This window comes from Alosa sapidissima, chromosome 21, assembly GCF_018492685.1.
Source record: "Alosa sapidissima isolate fAloSap1 chromosome 21, fAloSap1.pri, whole genome shotgun sequence".
NCBI classification, from domain to species: domain Eukaryota; kingdom Metazoa; phylum Chordata; class Actinopteri; order Clupeiformes; family Clupeidae; genus Alosa; species Alosa sapidissima.
In genome coordinates, this window is record NC_055977.1 from 13,549,019 (window position 1) to 13,563,339 (window position 14,321).

Below are 14,321 nucleotides of genomic sequence, written 5' to 3' on the forward strand. Positions count from 1 at the left end.
TCTGTGTCTATCTCTAAAGCACACACGCCCTGATTTATCGTCAGATAAGACACCTATATATAAAGTATAGATCAGGGGTCTCAAACACTAATCCGGCCCTTGAGACTTTTTACAACGAAACTGATTAAAATAGACGATAGTTCCAAGTACGGTGACAAATCTCATTTGTACTCTGCTCCACTATGTGCTAGACATCCAGAGCTTCATTCAAACCCAAAAAGTTTTCAGGAAATACTTGACGCGAGAATACGCGAGAAACACAAAGACGTGCATTTGTAATGACGCGGAAGCGATGCAGGCCATAGTGTTGCATAAATTGAAGCAGAAATTAAGCAGAAATAGGCCTACACCAAATGTTGAAAAACGTTTACGTGTGATGAAGTCTTAGGTAGGCTATGTTATTCACCTATTTTAAATCTGAAGGAGAATATCCTTTTGGAGATTATGATCGATCGTCTATTGAATGGAGGTGCGTCTGCGTGTATACGATGGTGTCCACTAAGCATACCATGCTTATTTTGACCCTCTGCCCAACATAGCTTGGAGGTTGCAGTGGTAATCGTGATGATAGTGTCCGTAATGGACGTGGTACAGACAGCAGGGCTAGTAGAAATAGGGCTCTAAACTACAAAGTCACCCGCAATATGATGCGAACTTCTGGGTACTCAGATTACCCGCGATAGGAACTGATTTGACCAGAATACTTTATTGTAGGCCTTGTGGTTTAGAAACCATATACATCTTAGGTGTTGGTATACATCTTAGGTGTTTTCCTGTTAATTTGTTATGTGGGTAATATGAAAAAAGGAAAGTAAACCTGCTCAAATATGTTCATCCAGTATTTACTGTAAGGTGCATAATTTGAGGTGCTTGCCATCCAGTGGCAAATTAGATGGGTAAATTTACCACCTTCATAAACTTTTGTTTTACTCAAAGATTTTTACATTTACAGTAGGGCTTTATCTCTGACCACTTGAAATTGAAAGTGCCACAAGTGCAATTTGTTAATCTCTGAAAAAAATCTCTGAAATTTTGATATAAAAATCCAATGGTGTTGCTTTCTTAACCTGACGCCTATAGTTTGCCAGGTTTAAAAAAGTTATGAGAGGAAAATATTTTTATTTGGTGTGAAACACACACATACCTGTTTTTATGCTTTTCATTTGTTTTATAATTTGTATTAATATTTATTTTATCATTATTTTATTTATAAGCTAAGGTTGCTAGCACAGGTGTCTAAAACTAGATAAAAACACTTGCACTTTCTGTTTGCAGTTTTGTGTGGTATTTGAAAAAAAGAACATTGCATTTTCAGAAATAGCCGGCCCTCCAATCAGATGACGTTGGCAGAATTGGCCCCCAGCTCATTTGAGTTTGAGACCCCTGGTATAGATACTCTTTTGATCCCGTGAGGGAAATTTGGTCTGTATTTATCCCATCCGTGATTAGTGAAACTCACAGAGCACACAGTGAACACACAGTGAGGTGAAGCACACACTAACCCACAGCAGTGAGCTGCCTGCTACAGTGGCACTTGGTAAGCAGTGAGGGGTTAGGTGCCTTGCTCAAGGGCACTTCAGCCATGGATGTGGGCATGGGAGAGCAGTGCTTCAAAGACAATGTAATACAGCAGGTTGTGAAATGAAATCAAATTTATCTTTTACTTTACAGATAACTAAACTGTCATTGTCTGGTGGCAAAACCTTGAAGGAAACAGTCTGGAGAATCTGTACAAAGATCTTTCATTAAGATCTATCAACCCAGCTCAACTGGTGCGGTAGGGGAGAGAAGACAGGCCTTAAATCCAGGCCTATTCATCAGGTACTCCTGAGTAAGTTCTACAATGTGTTGAAGCAACATTCTGTCACTATTCAACACATATGTGGTGTCTGTATTTATATCAGTTGTTCTTGATATTTATATACTGTCCTCACACTATTCTCAACCAAATGTCAAATGTTTTTTTTTTTTTGTAAAATGCTCTGACTTTTCTGAATTGTACTTATAGAAACAATCAAACGAAGATATAGACTTTTGTGCTACTGTCTTATTTTTTCCCCCTGTTGCTTTATTTTTTTGTTTGTTTAGGTGCTGTGTTAAAAAATCCTGCTCAACAAAATTCCACTGAGGCTGATGCCGAAATGACCGTCAGAAACTGGCTGCGGCTGAGCAGGGACAGGAATGGGTGGCGGCAAAGGCGGGGCGAGCAAGCATCAATGAACTAATTGACTGGACTGAACTGACTAACTGACTGACTATTTTTCTTTTGAACTGACTGACTATTTTCTTTTAGAGTGACTGACTATTTTGGAGGGAATGTTTTATTTGTGTTGTAGTTTTCTATGTGTTAGAATAAATGTGTTAAAATAAATGTTCACGGTCATCTCCCGGTGCCCTCCTGTTTTGTTATTTCTCCCGGAAATCTCCTGTAGCCTAATTTGCATGGCCATCAACCTTAATTTTAAAATCACTGATCCATTATTTTTTTTCTGTTAGACTGACATTTCCCAGGTTGTCAGATTGTGTATGAATTACACCCTACACATAAACAATTACTTAATTTAAACTTTTTTTTGTAAAACCTGGCAACTCAAAAATAAGGAAGCGCAGCCACCGAGTCTCGCAAGCAAGCGGGCTAGTTGCCTACTTCTCAACTAGCTCTTGTGATTAATACATCACAAACTGTTATTGAGTGTTGTTGATACAGGGATCGAACACCTTGGAACCTGATCCTTGGAACACAATCCGATAGCAAATAGCCTAAACAAATCAATAAGAATATAACAGTGGGGTCCTACTAGAGCGGCGAAAAGCATTCAGACGCTTCGGTCCCTTTGACTTAACTTTGGAAGGGCTGATTTTCAAGCATTCTGTGGCGTTCCCAGCGATGCAGCCGAAAATCAGCTGTTCCAGTGTTAAGTCAATGGGAGAGCGAGGCGACCGAATGCTTTCCTCGCTCTAGTGGGATCGCGCCGCATAGGTCATAATAATTAATCGGGTTTACGTTGGCTCACGGTCGGCGATCATTTGGTTTACGTTGGCTCACGGTCGGCGATCATTCCAATGCCGACATCTTGCCGATTAGCTACCGGTTTCCACAAGACATCTTACCGAGGCACTTTATGTCGGGCAGGAACACGCCCGTCGTGAGAGCACGATTCATTGGCGCTTGCAGTGTTCGGCCGTAGGCTATGTCTACGTGCGCACCTACCAGGCTACAGCTAGCGAGTAGACAAAGAATTCCCCCTGTATATTCACTCCAAGTTGGCCTACCATAAATTACCAACTCTACACTGTAGACCATAAACTGGCTATTTATATGACCAATGTATTTGTTCAACTTTATGAAGCAGAATCACGCACTGCTACTTGGAACGTAACACATTTTTGTTGGCAGGAGAGAGAATGACAGCGATTAACAAATTGCACTTGTGGCTGGTTACCAATAAATAGGGCCTATAGCCTACTATATATTTTTTTGCAAACAACAAAAACAGAAAGGATGGAGACAGCAAAGCTAGAGATGGGCAGGAACAAGGTCAATTGGTAGAAGTGCTTGTCAAAACGTAGGAGCTGGATGTGTGGATGAATACAATATGCTTTATGTTAAGCATGCACACTGTTTAAAGTTAGGCTACACGGTAAACTACAAGTAAACCAAAGTTAAATTTAGCTTTTTTAGGGCTGGATAAAGTTGACCAAATGGATATAGGCTGTTAGGCGTTAGGCTACTTTGTTGCTCCAACCCTTCCAACGTTAATGGGGACGAATGTTGACATTTTGCGTGAGAAACCCGGGAAATCTCCCTTATTTTCATTGTTAAATGTTGACAGAGCTATGGAACGAAAGAGAACGTTATATGGCGACAGAAATCAACAATCAAACAAGCCACTTTGATTTTTTGCTGTTTTCATTAATACAAAAGATGGGTGACCCCCCCCCAGACAAAAAAAAAGTTAGGTGACCCTCCCCTCAAAGAATAAAAAGACACGACCCTCCCCTATTTTCCTCCGGTGGACCCGTTTATAAATAACGAACAGTCCCTAAGCAGTTTTTGCAGTGAAGGCACTCTGAATGTATAAAATGAAGGTCAGACGAAGCTTTGCTTGGACCAGGGGTCGGCAACCAGCGGCTCCGGAGCCGCACGCGGCTCTTTGATCCATCTGATGCGGCTCAGCTTTTGAAAATAATGATGAGTAGGCTAAGCCTATTTAATTAAAATGTATTTTATTTTAGTTCGTAGGCCTAGGTCTATCTGAGAAATTGATATAAGTTCCAACCTCACTTGACTGCACAACCTAGCCTGCTTGTTACATTCGCGGTTCGTTGACATGTCAATATCAAACAAAATCACCATTTCAGTCAACGAGAACACTTGTCTTTAATTGTTATTGTTGATGTAGCCTATGCGCTTGCTGTAGGCTAGATAAGGAAAATGTCAAAAAGGAAACGTCAGCGGCCACAGCTTGCGAGCGAAGACTGATTCTGAAAACGCGAAATGAACTGCCCGTTATATATCCAGACATCCCAAGTATCCCAAAATCTACATATTTTATTTTCACAATTTCTATCTATAGGCCTTCGTTATTTGTTGTACTGACATTATTGTATAGGCTAAAGTTTTTTTTTTTTTTTTTGGGCGGGGGGGGGGGGGGGGGCGGGGGTGCTTCGTGATGCCTCCCTGAAATGACTTTTTGCAAGTTGGGATGTCTGTATATCGCACTGCAACGAGTTAGTATTGCTGTGTTAACCCTATTCCACTTGCATGTGTGAAAAATATAAAGACAAACCTGCGCTCACGTTTAAGGGCAATTCCACGCAAAACTGTCACATCCATAACGCCAACACAATGCCATGGTAGGCGTATTAGCCGGCTATTTAGTTGGCGTTATGGATAGCCTATATGACAGTTTTGCGTGGAGTTGCCCTTGGCTTTAATGATGACAGCCTCAATTCTTGCATGAAACTTCACCTCACTGAATATGAGCCAGCCAGACTCCAAGGCCATCACCAAATCTATTCTCTGGTAGGCCGTTCAATTTCGCCAATGACATGTCAATGAAAATGTAGTTGTGTTGTGAACTATGATGTTCCTTTGCATACCAAAGGGCACTGGGAAAATAGGGGGTGGTGTTTAGCCTACACGGGAAGCCTAAGGTCTATACTTCTGTCATTCCACTTTACATTTCAAGTTACTTGCACATTACTTTTAAAACTAGTAGAAAAGGTATTAAAAAATCCTCTGTTGAATGAAAGTAACTGGATAGATAGATAGATAGATAGATAGATAGATACTTTATTGATCCCCAGGGGAAATTCAAGGTCACAGTAGCATACAGACAACACACACACACACACATTCACTAACAGCAGAACGTAATTAAAAGTATATAATATAAAAAACACAACTAAGCAATAAGGACAGTAGAATATAAATATATACTAAATACTAAATATACTAAAATACAAATTATACTAAATAACACAATTCTAAAAAAATAATAAAAAAAACAGCATCCACATAGTGGGTGATTAATCAAACAAGATGTGCTTGCAATGACTGAGGCAGGGACTGAGCCTGTTATTCTCTGTGCATAAGGTAAGGTAAGGTAAGCTCTGTGGGAATGAGATGGTGCAAATGAGTAAGTCAAACAGTGCAACAGTGCAAGAATAAAGTCTATATATCTATATATAACTATATTAAGGAAGGTATAAGTGTGGTCACAGTTCGGCTGTGGCATGGAGGGAGGGGTTGTGCATGTGCTATCATAGCACGCAAACAGTGAGGCAGAAGACAGTGGTAAAAAGTGGCTAGTGGACAGACAGTTCAAGACATGGAGGTGGTGAAGAGGCAGACAGACTATGCGGAGAAGTCTATTTCTCCTCTTCCCCTAAGTGAAGCATTGAACAGTTCAATGGCCCTGGGGACGAATGACTTCCTCAGTCTGTGTTGTGCAAGGCAGTGAGCGAAGTCTCCAGCTGATCAGGCTCTTCTGCTTAACAATAGTGTTGTGGAGTGGATGACACTTAAATATCCAAACTTTTTCTTGTAACCGTCTTTATGTGGCTATTCTGAGATTAAACAAAAATAAATTTGGTAAAAGTGGCTCTCCAGGCAAAAAAGGTTGCCGACCCCTGGCCTAGAATCAGAGTGATACTACTGCACTTATGTGGGCATGTTTTGACAACTATGTAGTTGCTGTTGTTTTTTTTTTTTAAAGTCACAAAAAGAAAATTGTTTTTTTAAACTCCAGCATAAATGTGACAGCCTCTTACAATTTATGATTTATTGGTTTATAAGTTTGGACGCCAAAGAGAGATCAAGACTTGGAGGACAGTGAACAGAGGCTCTGTGCTCTGTTCATTTGCATATTGCTAGTCAGTAGAGCAGAGGTCAATTGTTCCATACATCTGTCACAACATTCCATTCAATACTAGCCTAGAAATCTAGACGCATCCTAGCGGCAGCAAATTACATTTACAATTACATTTGCTGCCAGGGCTAGTCTAGCAACTCCCCGTTGGCTTGTGAGCTCGAAAAATTAAACTTCTATCAGGCCAATCAAATTGTGTATAGTCGTTAGGTGGGCTTAACATAATGATTGATGGCATAGTTGCAGCGGTTTGGCTTGAATTCCCTGCTACTTGAAAACAAATAAGATAATGTTGCTGTTGGCGAACAGTGTGACACAAGTTAAGCTTTTATTAGTCAACTAGCTCCGCTGGTGGGAAACGCATGGGACTAGCGCTGTCCTATTGCGTGCAGAGGGAATTTGAAAGACAACCGATTATCCCGCACCTCGGACTGAGTACTGCGAACGGTGAGTGCGAGGACCCTACATTTTAATGTGGGTCTGGCTCGTCAGGCTAATTCAATACCTCAACAGCAGAGGGAAGTCAACTTTTAAATCAATGGCATTCCTCCATTTTCAACTCCACCGGTTGAGGTTATGCAATTTCTGGACCCCAGGTAGACTTTAATGCCTTCTATTTGGGATCTGAACAATAAGCAACAGAAGTTTGGAGCTAAGAATTCAGAATAGGACAGAAAGAGATTGATGGGCTAGTACAAAATATGGATTCTTCTACTAATGCTTGTGCACTGAAGCAAAAATAAGAAATATGTCCTGAAGCAAAAAATAAATAATATGCACTAAAGCAAACATCAGCTTCCATGAGTACACTGTCAGGTATGCACTCTGCACCAGCTCCGCCCCTTTCTACTGCTGTCTGTCTGTGTTGTAGCTGGGTGGCTGGAAATTCGCAGGTGTGTGCAGAGTTAACTGATTGGCCGACTTGGCTTCATGGGCAGGCGGACTCCCTCTCCGCTCCTCTCTCGGTGTTTCGCTTTGATTCATACCCCTAGACATACATTTGCACAACATTTTGCTTTTCTACTCATTATACTGACATTTCTCTATACTTTAAAGGTGCTCTAAGCGATGCTGGGCAACGTCACTTCTGTTGACTTTCAAACAAAACAGAGAGCTAGCTCGCTACTTCCTCTCCCTCCCTCCCGTGCTGCTCCTGTGCAATTGAAACTCTCCTAAACGCGCATCTCGTCTGTGATTTGCTGGAACAGTTTGTTATGTTTTCATGGGCTAGGTTTGCCCAGGTTGTTTTTTTTTTTTGCCGTTTTTTTGGAGCCTGGGCTGTCCACAGATATTGCGTTTTTTTACAGTGTATTCTGGACAGACAGCAGCGGTTGCGGGATGTGTCATTTTTAGTCCCGCTCCCACCCGCATCTGTAACATGATGTCCCGCTCCCGCCCGCTAAAGCCCGCATGCAGGCAATAATGACTGGATGCAGCCTGCGGGACGGGGCGGAGACATCCACATCCACATCCAAGTGCGACGTCACATGCTACTTCATTACGTATCGACATTGAGCGTCAGTGTTTTCCGGAGGTTCCAGAGTAAACATTCGCTTCGCTAATGCCAGCATTAATGCTTGCAGTAAAACGAAACCGCTGTTTGCACCTTCTGCTTGTAGCATATCTCTTTCTCTCTAACCTCATACACTAAACACTAACAACTTTAGACCTACTGCATTAAAGTAGGCTAGGACAGTCTAAGAAATTGACGGCTTAGTTACAAAGTGACATAGCCTACACAACTTGAACAATATCAACAATTAGTCTTGGTAGCCTATTAACTCCGTGTAGCCTATTAAATACATGACGCCGTTAAATAGAATAATGATTTTAATATTTTAGCAGTATAAATAACATTTAAACAGCAATATATAAATAACATTGGTAATATAAATATATTAAATAACAATAAGACCAACAATGTTAATAATATTACGTATGTTATGGCTAGACCAGCCATTACATGAAATATTTAAACAGCATTGATAATATAAATACAATATGCTAATTTAAACACAACAGATAACATTAATAATATACATATATATTATAGCACAGCTTTATAGCACAATATATATAAAATGCATAAGCCTACAACAACAACATATAACATTCATATATTACTGCTCATTATTGGCCAAACTCTCCTTCCTTCTCTGCCTTTCCTGTCACCCCCCCCTCTAGGTCGGCTGCCCCTTTTAAAAACACGGACACCTCCTTCTGAATGATGTCTTCTCTGACATCCCGGGGTTGGTGGATTCTTGCGTCCAGCTCCTGAACAGGGGGTTATGGGGGATGGGAGTGTCAACAGAATAAATAAAGCTTTATTGCTGAACATTTAGATGTTACAAAGTTGTAAGATTGTCATTTTACAAAACGTCTCTCATAGTTTACTTTATCATGTTATAGTAGCCATGTCGTATTGTTTCACATGTTCAAAACACTGATTAGAATTAGTAGGATTTTGTGGATAACCAGGCCATTATGTGAAACCACCCTGTGCCTGCTACTCAACACCATTTTCTTTATTCAATATGCGCCTCTATTATCTCAAAGGAAGGTCAAAGTCATACCACCATTTGGTGTACACCTAATAACAGAATATGAACAGTGTTAATATTTGTTTCCTTACCAGAATTTTGAGTGTTTGCAATGTCAATATAATGGCTCTTACAACAAGCTCATCTTAAACAGTTACATCCAAATTTTGACCATGTCATTACTAACTTTTACAACACACAGTGCCTATAAAAACATTCATGCCCTTGGCTTGGATAGGTAGATAGACATGGGCAGATTTCTAGAAAGTAATGTTAACTAATAAAAATGTATCCTGTAGAATAAGTGGTTGCATATTCACCCCCTTAAAGTGACTGACCTAACTTAATAGTCCTGCCCATTTGTCTCATACAGTAATTAGTGAAATGAAGATTGCCTTGTTCAGTAGTAGTACAAAGACACCCGAGTCTGGAAGGTCCAGTCACTAGTTAATCAGTATTCAAGGCTACAATCCCACCATGAAGACAAAAGAAAAGCAACTCAATCCATCAGTAAGGAATATAAAGGCTTGTAAAGGTAAATTATATTGACCTTGATTTAATTTATCAAATCAATAAAAGGGAAGATATTCAATGGGATGAATCGTTATTATTTTCAAACATTATTTGCTGTTTTAAATCAACTTACTGTGCAACACCGTTTTCATTTGTAGTGTCTTGAAAGACACCTTTCCCCCTTGACCTGTCCAATTCAATTGCAAAGCCAAGGATTTGCTCAATAGCCTCCCCATTATACGCTTGATGGTGTCTTTGGGTGTTTTCCCACCCATCACTGCAAGCATATTCATCTGGCAAAGAAGTCACACAAACATGACAAATATTATTGCAATAATTTCCAGACACCTTACTCCTCTTCACTTTCTACATGTATACCAATCAACAATAACATTATAACCACTGATAGAACTCCACTAAGCAATGGAGGAAGGTGGCCTAGGTCTGATGCACGTTTTCTTTTACATCATGTAGATGGCTGGAAGTATGTGCGTTTACCTGGGGGAGCTTAAGGCACCAGGATGCACTACCTGCTAAAGCATTGTTACAGACCGTGTACACCCTTGCATGGAAATGGTTTTCTCTGATGGCATTGGCCTTTTTCAACAGGATAATGCACCCTACCACCAGGCAAATAAAGTTTACGGAATAGTTTGAGGAACACAACAATGAGTTCAAATTAGACCCCGGGCTGTATTTTGGACACCAGCGCATGGCGTAAAACTCATTTTTCACCCACGCAAAGTTTAATTCGGTATTTTGCACGTTTATTTTTTAAACATTGCGCCCAGGGGTGTGCCAATTAACAACCTAGGGAGGGGCCTGGCGCGTTGTCTAAAAATCACTATCGTACACCACCTAAACCTGGTCAGAAGTCAATGGCGAGTTGTTCATATGCTATTTTAAGAGCGCATGTCAACAGTCATATTGGCAGGTGCACGCACCATCCTTTATCATTCATGAACGCACACCAGCGCACGTCCATGCAAAGCATTACAAATTGCACGATTACAATGGGAAACATAATTAGAATAAAGATATTACGAAATACTGTACATCTCATGATGAGTAGTTATTCACCATCATTTGCAAATTGGTAATGACTGTTAAAACTGATTAGGGGAGAGGCGAGAGACACGTATGGAGCACAGCTGAAGACGCACCGTCACGAGATATAAGCAACTCCTCTGCAGGATAAATGTTGTTTTATTCGGTCATTTGAGCAATAGGGTAAGTGTTGCTTTTTCCAGCCTATGTTTTCGGTGGTAACCCATTGTCAGTCAATAGTAAAAGTAACTGCATATAACTGTCTTGTCGTTGACTGACTCCTTGGTGAAGTTAGTTTCACTTTGCCAATGAGTTCAAATAGAAGAGTGCAAATGCGTGAAGGCTATGCTACTGTAGGTTTTAGTAAAGCATGGTTTAAGAATGACTATTCTATACGGTCTCGAGAGCAGCCTCCTTCAAATGCGCCTTTGAATGCCAAAATACCGATGCATTTATTTGACATATCGCGCGTTGCGCCGTTAAAGGGAATGACAGATGTCATTCTCATTGGTTTAAAATGATGTTACGCCCCAAACACACCCATATGACTGATTAAAAAACCTAGGAACACCTTGTTGCGCCATGCGCTCCACGTTTGATAACGAAACCCCTCCCAATGTGAACTGGACATCCTACTAAATTTGAATAGACTTTTGACGAGTGACGATGCACTTTAGAATGTCATGATAGGGCCCCCCCATCTCATTAAATATGCACTCATTTGCATATATTTTACAAACAAAATCAGATCATGTACTTTAAACATTAGCTATATGCTGCAAACAGCTGGAGCAGGGGCACCAACAATACCTATAGTGATGACACTGATAGGTCTTTTTCACTGACAGAGAACCGGTTCAACACATTGGGCTCTATTATGACGGTCAAAAGCGCGGCGCATAGTGTATTCTCATTACGACGCAAAGCGTATTCCTTTTGTACACTCAAGTTTTTCGCCATGCCCTTCTCTTTTATTGAGCAATGTGCCCAGGGGTGTGGCAATTAACGACCTAAGGTGTGGTCCAGTGCATGATCTAAAAATCGTTATCGTATACTATCTAAAAAGCATTACACCACTAACCAAGAAAAACCTGGTCTATAGCGAGGGGCACATATGGAACACAGCTGAAGACACTGTTACAAGATATAGGCAGCAACTCCTCTGCAGGATAAATGTTCTTAGGTTTTTTATTCAGACATTCGAACATTATTGGGGTAAGTGTTGCTTTTTGTTGGTATCTCATTAGTTAGTTTCATTAGTTAGTTTTTGTTGGTATCTCGTTAGTTAGTTTCACTTTGCCAATGAGTTCAAATAATAGACGAGTGCAGATGTGTGTAGGCTAGTGGAATACGTGTTCCATACGGTCTCGCATACAAACAGATTCCTTCAAATGCACCAGTGACCATCACAATACCGATGCGCTGTTTGAAGTCGCGCTGCTTGCTGTTAAAGGGAATAACAGATGTCACTCTCATTGGTTTAAAGAATGTTACGCCCAAAACACACCCATGACTGATTAAGAAACGTAAGAACCACCTTTTTGTGTCAGGCGCCCGATGTTTGATAACAAAACCACTCCCAATGTGGACTGGACAAACCCCTAAGCTATTCGCCAATGTACCATGCATTTTACACCGTCAAAATAGAGCCCCTTAAAGGTTTTCACCAACTCAGACCCCCCAGTATATAAATAATATAAAAATATAAAAATCATTTTGAGCCTGGTTTTATCACACAATCTGATTTTGTTTGTAAGCAAATGAGCACATATTTCATGAGATAGGGCAGGCTTAGTGACAATAACCCTATATGGTTGTCTATACAAGTATACATTAGTGCTGTCAAAATGAATTATTAATCCAGGTGATTAAAAAATGATTGGTTTGTTTGGAGGGAGGGGCCAAAGAACCTTCAGAGGATGACTTCCTTTTAAGGGCTGCTGAAGTAAGTTGTGTGTACCTCTATAGACGGGTTGGGTGTTTCTTCTGTGGAGAAAATGAATGCACAGGCAGAGATTGAGATTAATATTTCTCTCAAACTAGAAGCTCAGACTATCTAGGACTTTCGCTGTGTTAAATAGCATACTTGAAGGTTATGAATTAAGGTCAAGACTAGTTAGGGAGCTTCACTGGTGGTCTATTATGTTGAGCAGACCAGAATATTGCCACTTAAAGCTGTTTTAAGACCACAAGCAGCTGCTGGCATGACTGAAAAGTAACATTATTTATGATATAGTCCAACACCAACTATATTAATTTTAAACAGCATTTGGCTGATAGTTGGTAGTTGGGCCCCATTCAGGCGCACGCACGCTCATACACAGACAGGATCATGCCTGCCCTTAGTATGCTTTATCAACTAGCTGTAGAATAGCTTGCACAATTAACTTACAAATATTGCATATAGCTATAACATAAGCTCAGATAACTAGCAAGCAACCATGACATGTCTTGGCATGTACCTAGCCATAGCATACATTGCAAATTTACCATTAGTACGTTAGGTTATTACAATATTTTGTCAGTAATCGACTGATAATAAGAAACTCTCGGCTTACCTCAATATGGTTTTTCACGGCGAGTTTTTGAAAGCCTTAGCTCGTGGTACTTGGGTGCGCAGAGCTTGCAGCAGTGCATCCGAAAGGACTGGAGTTGTTTTTCCATCCAACCATTTTCGAAAAGTTCTTCCAGGGATGTAGCCTACAAGGATTGCCTAGGTCTTCCTGACTACCAACCTCTTCGCTAGTGCTTGGTTGGGACATTTCGCTCAGGTTCTCTTCTCTGCCATGGACATCTTTGTAGGCTACTTTGCTACGTTTGCTATGTCCTTGTTGGAGAGTAATGATTTGTGTCACGTTCAGGTGGTGTGACGGATCGCGTACAAACCAATAGTGTCAGAATGGGATATGTTTATACTTCTCGTCCAACCACAATCAAATTCTCTCTATCTGGATTCAACAATGAGTCGGAATGAAAACAAGCCGAAATGAATTAGGAGTGACGAGGAGGCTATTTTTAAAATGAAGGAGTAGAAAGTACAAATACTTGCTTGAAAATGTAGAGTAGAAGTAAAAAGTCGGCTCAAAAATAATTACTCCAGTAAAGTATAGATACCCAAAATTTCTACTTAAGTAATGTAACGAAGGATTTGTACTTCGTTACTTGACACCTCTGCAAACTACTGCTAAAAGTAATTTACTACAAGCATGACTACAAGCGCTACCAGCGAATGTCTAATGAGAAGTTCCGCACATGCGCAGAACAAATGTGACGTAGCACATGGATGTGGATGTGGATGTCCCCGCCCCGTCCCGCAGGCTGCAGCCAGAGGCTTCTCCATGCAGGAGGGATAGCCTATTCAGCTTTTCTTTCTGTCTCACGAAAGGAGCACACAGACCTGAGAATGACTCCTGATGTCAGTTTCTTGGTTCTGAATGTAAGCTAACAACTGAAGTAGGCCTAGCCTTGTGCCCTCTTCCTCTGTCATGCTTTCGATTTTGAGTTTTGACAATGAGCAGCATGAACAAATTGAACCCACGTAAACAACAATATAGGCTATAGGCCTGCTATCCGTCAGTTATGCTTAAACCCCGTTTTTAATGCTGCCTAACAGAACATCCAGCTGAACTATAGTTATGAACACTACTTTAATCGTTTCCATATTTAATTTTACGCACATATTTAATTTGCGGGAGTGCAGTGAATCATTTTTGTCCCGCACCCGCGAACGCACCTCTCTCATCCCGCCAGCTCCCGCAAAGAGCTTTCAAAAGTTGTCCCGCGCCGCACTCTTTTGCGTCGGGACCCGCGGGTCTACTGCGGGAGTGCAGACCTCTAACGTGTACCT

General features: G+C 40.8%; 1 long non-coding RNA gene across 1 annotated transcript; it reads right to left on the minus strand.

Annotated features, from left to right (window-relative positions):
• Positions 1-8,367: 8,367 nt before the first annotated feature.
• On the minus strand, positions 8,368-13,807 carry LOC121695493. Its single transcript, XR_006026092.1, has 4 exons — positions 13,033-13,807; positions 12,435-12,460; positions 9,561-9,720; positions 8,368-8,648 (listed from the first exon to the last, which is right to left on the minus strand). It is a non-coding gene; the product is annotated as an uncharacterized LOC121695493 (long non-coding RNA).
• Between the last annotated feature and the right edge of the window lie 514 nt (positions 13,808-14,321).